At 47.6% G+C, this 9,109-nt stretch overlaps 1 protein-coding gene across 6 annotated transcripts in view; it reads right to left on the bottom strand.

Annotated features, from left to right (window-relative positions):
* Positions 1-9,109, bottom strand: part of ACSL6 (acyl-CoA synthetase long-chain family member 6) — a 104,108-nt gene that overhangs the window by 52,635 nt on the left and 42,364 nt on the right. The window contains exon 1 of one of the 6 annotated variants that reach the window (XM_017746885.1): positions 9,092-9,103. The exons of 4 other annotated variants lie outside the window; for them this stretch is intronic. The gene's annotated coding sequence lies outside the window, so the exon portion shown is untranslated. Of the gene's footprint in view, positions 1-8,494; positions 8,565-9,091; positions 9,104-9,109 lie in introns of those variants that run through there. One more of the 6 variants, XM_017746884.1, reaches the window with a different exon arrangement.

Here is a 9,109-nt window from a genome sequence, read left to right as displayed (position 1 = left end):
AGCAGGCGATCGCGGCGGGTGCTGGGTGTCGGGCTAAAGTATAGCAAAATCGCGAAGCAGCAGCAAAACACAGCGCGGCTGTGCAGCAGAAGCTGGGCTCCGAAAGCAGCCGGGAGACACTCCCTCCAGAGGGGGAAGGGGTTTGGGGTCCCGGGTTTTCCCCTGGGGCACCTGAGTAGATGGTGAGGATCCTGCCCAGTGAGGTTGGGTGTTGATAAGGTTCAACAGCTGCTCTTACGAGCAAAGGCTCACCCACAGTAGAGAAGCAATGACAGACAGAACCCCGTGGTGGCGGCGAATTCTTCCCACAGCAACCACAGCCCGGCCATCTGCCCTCCGATGCCAAGAGCGAGAGCACGGGAGGAGCCCAGCTCCTCACCCCCCAGCCAAAGTCTCGTGGTATCTCTGCCCTTCCCAAGAGAAAACCCCCCAACTAAGTGGCTGCAGCCAGCTGCACCCTCTAGGCTACATCTTTTGTCTCTCTTAAGTATCGTCGTTATCATCTCTTACACAACAAATGGGAGAAAAATCCCTGAGAGAAAGAAAAAAAATAAAAAATAAAAAATCCTAACCTCGGACAATTGGAGATACTAAATAAAGTACATTTAACATTTCAAAAGGGGTTCTAATATATTTGTCTTTTTTTCTCCATCATTGCACAGAATCTTACAACAAACTAAATAATATTCTTTCCGCTTGTTATAACTAAGTACTATTTTCTGCAGAAAAGACACTAAGTCTGCATCATTCACATCTTCTGTAATTTCAGTGCTTAGATCGCTTTCAACTCACTCAGCAGAATGATTGACAGTTTTCTAGATAATTTTTCAAAGAGGAAAACAAAAAAGTAAATTAAATCAGTCTAGCAATCTCAGTGCTGGTTCCTGTGCTGACCAGCTCATACTTGCCCATGGAGAGAGAAAAAAAAAAGGGAATCCCAGTTTAGCAAACATCTCAATCTCAGTGCTTTCCCTGCTCTGGCTTTCGGCTGAGGCTATCTAGCAGTGAGTGGGACACCCCAGCGGTCACAGCGACGTCAGCGATGTCTGTATGGCTCCTGAAGCTGATTTTAGGGATTTCATAGCCCTTGGAAAGGAGTTGCTTGTTGCTCTGGAGACAAAGAAGAGTGGGGCTCTGACCCTTGCCATGCAGAGGCACGTGTAGGTCCTTCCCCGAGGAGGCTGTTCCCGGGTCCCCATCCCTCCCTGGGCACCATCACTGCCCACATGGGTGGGCACAGCCCAGGGACTGCTCTACTTTGTGCACGGGGGCAACTCAGTCTCCATTTCCTAATGGCTGGTGAGAGAAGGAGAGGTCATTTCAGCCCCTTTGATTCTCGGCCATGAACACATGCAGTGACTTGCCCAGGAAAGGAAGGGAAGGCTGTGCAGTTTTCCATCCAACAACAGGTCAAGCAGCAGCCCAAAGTGAGTGATGGTGCCTTCTGCACCCATCCATGCACTGCCCATGCTCTCAGCAGCAGGAAAAACCCATCCTTTCCAAACGCTAAAGATGCCAGGCTGAAGAGGGAGCACAGCCCCAGAAGCAGACAGGGTGGGGCAGAGATCTGCCACACGAGCAACTGTGCCAGAGAGGAGGCTGTGCCATTGTCTGGAAAACATCGGGGAAAAACGAATAGCTTGGCTGAGACATCATGCTGGCATCCAAACAAGCAAATCTGAGAGGAAACTTGGAAGATTTTGTAGTTTCTAGAACTTTCCCAAATGAAAGTGTATTCATAGCACAGAGAGTCACACTTCTGTGGAAGGATCAGCTGACATGGCACCACACACCAGGTCCCTGCCACCTCAGCACTTTTCCTTCTTGACCCAAAGTTGTATCTTAGAAATTACAGAATCATAGAATCATTATGGTTGGAAAAGCCCTCAAAGGTCATCAAGTCCAATGGTTAATCCAGCACTCCCAAGCCCACCACTAAACCACATCCCCAAGCACCACATCTACATGTTTTCTGAACACTTCCAGGGACGACAACTCCAATACTTCCCTGGGCAACTTACTCCAATGTCTGACCACCCCTTCCATGAAGAAATTTTCCTAATATCTAGCCTAAACCTCTTCTGGCACAGAAGAAGGTCCCATTGTAGTGACTGATCTGGCTGATAGCTTTGGTGTGGCTGTCCTTCCTCTGTGGTCAAAACACAAACTCTGGTGTCCAGGTGGAGCACCCAAGTGTCTGTTCCCAGGTGTGGGACTTTTTGCCATCATCTCAGCAGTGAGAGCAGTGAAGGGTCTCTTGGAATCTGGCCACTAAAAGATGAATTTACACAGGTAAACACCCACCTCTGCCATGGGCAACAGTGGACAAAGGATCCTTTGCTAAGGTTGTTTTACCAAATAACCCAGCATTTGGAATTGCTGCTCCTGGGCCAGGTGCCACACTTGACCTCAGTGAGAAAAGCCACCTAAAAACCCCCAGGTACCTTTGGAGCCCGTTACTCTCAAGGAGGCCAGCTCATCTAGCACAGATTTTGCAGCGTGACTGCGCAGTGCTGAGTGGAAACTCCTCACTACAGTTCATGTATGGTGTCTCTGAGATTGTATCTACAACTGAAGCCGCTTTGCTGAGCAAATGGAAATGTGAGCTGCAGTCTTGCAACACCATGGCACACAGGTCTGAATAAAAATACTTTTCCTCCCTGAACTCAGGCTTTCCTAGAGAAACAGTGATTTCCACTGAATGACACACTTTTTTTTGGCAAGTGACACTTTCTTTGTGGTACGGAAGAAAATTACTTGGACAAGTTGATTGGATTTAGCTTCTTTCCATGTTTATGAGAGTGGAATATCCCACACAACACAGAAGACAGAAAAAACCCCTGTGTGGCTGACAGGGGAGTTTGAGGGACAGTGAACACTAATTTGGGGGTTGTGGGGAAATTACCATGGGGTCTTGCCAAAAGCTTGCTGTGGACTCAGCCTATGACAAGAAGGGGCTGCATTTTCAGCCATGCTTTTCCGAAGTATCTGCTACACGCTGTAGCTACATCACTGCTTGAAAAAGCACAAGCACAAGTGACTAAAGAAAAAGCACAAGTGACTAAAGGGTGCTGATGTGTGGCTGCAGCAGGGAGCTGGGGACCAGCTCACAGGTACTGAACTACCCCTGTGGCTTTGAACCTCTTTCCTGATTAAAAATCACTGCTCATGTCGGTGTCTTACTTTCTCACCACCAGCTACCGTGTTTTCCATAGTGTAGTCTCCAGCAGGATGGTAAAATATTTCTAATTTTACCTATATACAGAGTGTAGGAAGAAGCAGAATCAGGCAAAGCCCCATGTCTGCTTCCTTGCCCACCTTCCCAGCAGCTTCAGGCCACCTTGGAGGCTCTGTGACAATGTTTATGGTGCAAGGAGGCTTTGACACAGTAAGTGACTTGTCATCAGTAAGTCCTGGTGGCACACTGTACAATCAATCCAAGCCCAGCAAAACATTTCCCTGTATCATGCTGTATGGTATCAACACTCAGTTCCTTGAAGTCTACAAAAAGGATTTTCAAAGACTCTAAATCAGCATGTCTGGAAAGAAAAGCTCCTGGAGAACCAAGCATGGCTCATAGCAGGAGAGCATGGAAAGGAGCATGAGTGTCCCTGCTGGGGATTCATGGATTTTACATGTATATTTCAAGCTTTTTTTTTTTTTTTTATTGCCACATGCCCTCTGATACACCTTTCTCCACTGTATTTGAGTGGTTTCAGAGGATAAGAGGGTATCTGGGTTCCCAAGCTCTGTAAACCCTCCTGTTCAGTGGGAAAAGAGGTGAGAGGATGAAGCAGCCAGTAAACTGCACTGTCCCTCCTCCAGGCTGTCCCTGCTCCCAGCACCCGCAGCCCTGCGGGGACAGGTCCCCAGTGCCAAGGACCTGCAGGGCTTTGGCTTTGCACACTAGCACAAGAGATAGAAATAGCAGTGATGAAAAAAACCTCATTACTTGTATTGGCCCACCCCCAAAGAACATATTCAGAGCATTTAAAAATAAAAGAATGAATTAATAGATGTTTTCCTTTCATGTTGATTTCTGATCAGAAAGAAGGTGATTAAGTTATTTTATTTTGGTCTGTATGAAGAAATAATGTAGCAAAGTTAAGAACAAGGCCATGGGATAATGTAGCAAAGTTAAGAACAAGGCCATGGGAAAAGAGCTGCCCTGGATGCCTGTGAACCCATCAAAAGGTTACCTACCATCTTTTTCCATCTCACCCAGACTTGCCTCCAGTTACCTACAGGATATCCAGGTGCTGATTGCAACTGTGCAGTGATGAAGGAAGAAAATGCTGGTATTTCTCTCAAAGTGCTCTCAGAAATGTACTCACAATGAAAGGTTTAAACCCTCTGGTGCTCTGCAGTGTTTGGTGACGTCAAAAGGGCAATTATACCCTTACTGATATAATGTTGTATTTCTTTGTTTCTGGCTCACTCCCAAGTCAGCTTTCCTATTTCTGAGAGTATTCAGTTAATTCAGTTTACCATCTGTCTCCAAAGCTTCTCTCCTATTTTTATTACTTGAATATAATTGTAATATCCATAATTCTATTGTGGAGACAAGAATCAAATAAATGTCCAGATTAGTCCGGAATAGCAGAGAAAAATTGCTATGTCCTGTCTTTTCCTGTGAGGGAGCAGAAAAATCCAAATGCATCTACTCTTTCCTTTTGATAGTATCTAGTAACCGTTCAAGTGGAGCAGTAATAGAGGGATGGAGAATAAAAGCAACTACATATACCTCAACAAATACCATGGGCTTTGCCTCCTGTGTAGCACCTGGCACTCCACAGGCTGGGCTGAGCAGCCTTGGGCATCTGCTCTGTACACAAAGCATAGCAGAAAACATGTCTTATCCAGAGAACTGAATTTCAGGGCATCACCAAGGATTCCTGTGTCACAGCATAAGAGCCAGGACCAGGAGTGGGATTGTACAAGTCTATTGTGACCCCAGATGAACCTCCCAGCCCTTTGCAAACATGCACTAAGAAATGTTTGGAGATGCACTTGTCATACATGAAATCCCTATTTGTGCTTGGTCTTTGCATATTAAGTGCTTTAATTAATTAATTTTGAGTTAATTATTTTTAAATTGAATGTTACAATTAACCCGTCAGCCCAGGTACAAAAATCCAGTTCCATTATCAGTGTTTTCAATTGTTTAAAGTAGTTTATTAAGAGAGTTGCACACTTCCCAGTTAAAATTTTCCCAGTTAAAAATCACAAACTTGCCCCTTCTCAAACTTCAAACCACCTATATACCATAAGAGTTACCTGTCCTGTGTTTACTGTATACTTTTACAAGTGTTTTGAGATGTGTTGGACTTGCATTCTGATTCCAAGGCCAAAACCCCACCCAGTCTTAATAGCCAGCAGCTATTTTTAGCTACAGAGCCATTACTCTGCAGGCAAGCTCCATGGCAGCCTGAATACCTGAATTTTAATGAAGGCATTGTATTCCCTTATCTCAACTGATACCACCCCCCACCCCCTCCGACAACGATGAGCCATTGGTGGATGGAGATGATCCATCAAAGGGAAAGCACCAATCGCTTTGGACCAAAGGGGCGGGCTGTGGGTGGCGCAAAAACTATAAAAAGGACAAAGTGGAGAGGCAGCGCCTCTATTCCCCTCTTGCTCTCTCCAGGCTAGCTGTGGGAGACGTTGGTGCTGGGCATTCAAAGCCTTACCCCTTTTAAGGGGCTTTTAGTAATTTTTTTAAAGTCAGCCCAGCACTGCAAGTCCTTTTTCTCTGCCTGAGGTCTAGTGCTGTCTCAGCCAGAAGATCTCACATCCCTGCGCTCCTGGGGCATAGCATCTACTGAGCCATAGGATCCCAAATTTTTATATTTTTCTAATTTCTGTAATTCTTCAATTTTTCTGTTTTCAATAAATCAATCTTTTTAAGAGTTGTCTCATTTCTCACACACTGGTGCTGGTGGGAAGGGACGCTGTGATGGCAGATTTCCCTTCTTGTGCCTCCACACACGAGTGCAGGTGCCTGCCTTGCCTCCAGCTGCTGCCAGAAGGCAAGAGAACAAAGACTTCCTTTCTGTAAGGCAGGACTGACAGTGCAGGCAAGAGGCTCAGGGTTGCAGCCGCATGAAAGAGAAGAGCAGAGGAGTAAAAGTAGGAAAATCCCAGAGATTCAAGGAGTAAGGTGAATTCTTGTACCATTTCAATTAAACCAGCAATGTGCAGACCCCTGGGAGAATTTGTCATTAGGTTTGTGTTTTGTTTACTATACCACTCTCTGCATCCATTAGATCATCCAAGACTGCACAGTAGGAAATAATTAGCTTTGTCTTTCACTGACTTCTACTATAATTTGAGATGAAAATTATAGACTTGTTCTCAACTTGTTAAAACTTTTCTAATGGTGCCAGAAATTAATTTGAATTAAAGAAGAATGCTTCACTGGGCTGTAATGGCCAAGGAGCCCCTTGTTCAGTAAGTCAGCATAGCCACAGTGAGTCCTTTGCAACATGGAGCAGTGACTGATGGGATGGGGCCACCAGAAAGCCAAAGCCAGACGTGAGAGCAACAGCTGCTGCTCCACGGCTGAGCAAGTGCTACACTGCCAGGTCAGGCAGAGCCAGTGGCTCTCCGGTGGGATCCATCTCCCAGAGATAACCTGTGGTGGCATACATCTCAGTGCCACTGCAAAAGGCAATAACAGCACGTCTGTCTTCTGAGGGCACCTATTCTGCAGACAGAAACATTGGGCTAAAGTCATGTCCACACTAAAATAAAGTGAGCATATGTTGGGGTTTTAGGAGCTCTCCTGGTTTTTGGGGGTTTTTTTTCTGTTTAAGGAATTTTCCCCCATACATGTTGCTAGGGGGACAAATGGCTGGGTAGTTAAGAAAAACAAAAGAGCTGGCTACTCTTTTGTTTCACCTGGGTGTGTGAGCCTGGGTCTCTGGCATTTGGACAGAGAGGGAGGCTGCTTTCTTCAGCTGCTTTTCCTTCTGCTGGAGAAGCCCCAGGATCCCAAGCCCGCCTTCCCTGCCCCGCTGGGAGCCAGGCTGTGGCTGCCCTGCCCCGCAGTTGCTTCGAGCCTTCGCTGAGTTGTAGCCCTGCTCGCCCTGCCTGCCCAGACCTCCGGGGGGTTCCCCACTTGGATACATCTCGTCGGCCCTGTGGGATTTGTGCTCGTCCCTGCCGCTCCAGCCTGCTGTTCCAGCCTGCTGTTCCCGAGGGTCCGGCTGGACACCGGGATCGGCTGCCCAGCAGTTTGTGAAGCTTTTTTGTTCCATCCCTTCCCAGGATGGCAGGCCACCAGTGCCGCGTGCTCCCCGAGCTCGCTCCGGAGCGCCCCCTGCAGCCGCGGGGGAACCATCGCACCTGCCCGCCCTGCTCACCGGGAGCCGCCAGCGCCCCTGCCGGCTGCGAGCAGAACTGCACCCGAGGGGAAATAGCCTGACAGCCGAGAAGGCTGGGACTGGGTTTGTGATTGTTTGCTGTTACTGCCATAGTTATTGTTTGTTTGTTTGACTGGTTATACACATATAGATATATAATATTAAAGAACTGTTATTCCTATTTCCCACATCTTTGCCTAAAAGCCCCTTGATTTCAAAATTGTAGTAGCTCAGAGGGAAGGGGGTTGCATCTGCCATTCCAAGGGAGGCTTCTGCCTTTCTTAGCAGACTCCTGTCTTTCAAACCAAGACAGCATAGCATTAAGTGAGGCCCCAGACACACACCTTGGGATAGCCAGATGCACAAGAGACAGGAGCTGGGACACAGCAGAAACACTGAGATGTGAAGCACAGAAATCAATACCGCAGGGTGGATGTGGAGGCCTGAGGGTAGGAGCTCACACAGGTGACCTGTTCCCAGTCAGTCCTGTTCTCCTCCTGTTGCCATAAACAAGCCTGGTGCAACCAGTAAGGTGGCTCAGAGCAGTCCTTGGGGCCCAAAATACAGTAACAAACAGTTGCCCACAGCTTCCCAGCCAAGTCCTCCTTTCTGTTTCACCCATGTAATTCCCTCTGGGCCATATTTCACTGCATGAGTTTTGCTACAGTTCTAAAACAGCTGATTCAAGCTGCTGATATAAGCAGCTGTAAGGCCACTGCCTTTAATGAGAGCCACCAGAATATTTTCAGAGGCAAAAATCAGGCCAGAAGTTTTAGGTTCCTTTTTTTTTTTTTTTCTTTTTTTCCCCCAGTGTGAAACATCCTTTTTCATAATCAAGAATAGCAAGTAGGCAGGAACATAAATAATTACAATCTTTCTGTTCTCAACACTCCCCCTCAGAACATTTACCTAATGATGCTAAGATGCTGTCTTTTAAAATAATTTTCCCCTTTATACTTCTTCTCTTTGGAAGTCTGCCTGTGTAGAGGGAAGCTCTTTGTTGATAAAGGGGGAAATAGCACAGACATTGAACATAACCTTTCTTTAGAAAAGGCACTTCGCACAGATTTAAAGGACTCAATTTCAAATCAGCACAGCAGATCAATTCAAGATGAACCTTTGAGTACCTTACAGAAATCCTCCTGTTTCAGACTTGCAAGAATTTCCTAATGCAGACCCACTTGGAATCGTCACTGCCTGCCCACAAAACAATGGGATCCAGCATCACCCTCTGCCCAACAGCTCTCAACACCCACACACCCCTCCAAGCGCGCCGCCCTATTTCAGATACCCACTACAAACAAAGTGCCCCGACAAATTTACCAGAGGTGGACTGGCGGAATAAACCAGCAGGACTGTTTGAGAGGAATTATGTAATGCATCCCGCTCTGCACCACTGCCATAGCGGCTCATGGTGCTGGCTCTCCGCCGCACGCATGGCGCCGAGCTTCATCCCATCCCCATCCCCATCCCCATGCGGAGTGCCGCTCCCGCCTGCCTCTTCCCTTTAAAGAGCTTGGAATACCCTTTATCCCGGTGCAGGGAGGGCCAGGGGGAGCTGAATCGCGGTCCCAGAGGCCGCTTCGGAGGGTTCGGGCCGGCACCACCGTGCCAGGGCGGGGGGCGGGCCTCCACCCGCTGTGGAGAAAGGAGCCGGGAAACAGGGAGAGAGGCGGGGAGAAGGACAAACCCCCGCTACCGAGGCGGGTCGGGGGAGCACTCACCTAGCAGCAGCCAGCCGG

This window comes from Corvus brachyrhynchos, unplaced genomic scaffold (genome assembly GCF_000691975.1).
Source record: "Corvus brachyrhynchos isolate BGI_N302 unplaced genomic scaffold, ASM69197v1 scaffold381, whole genome shotgun sequence".
In the NCBI taxonomy this organism is placed as follows: domain Eukaryota; kingdom Metazoa; phylum Chordata; class Aves; order Passeriformes; family Corvidae; genus Corvus; species Corvus brachyrhynchos.
This window is presented reverse-complemented; position numbering and strand designations above follow the sequence as displayed.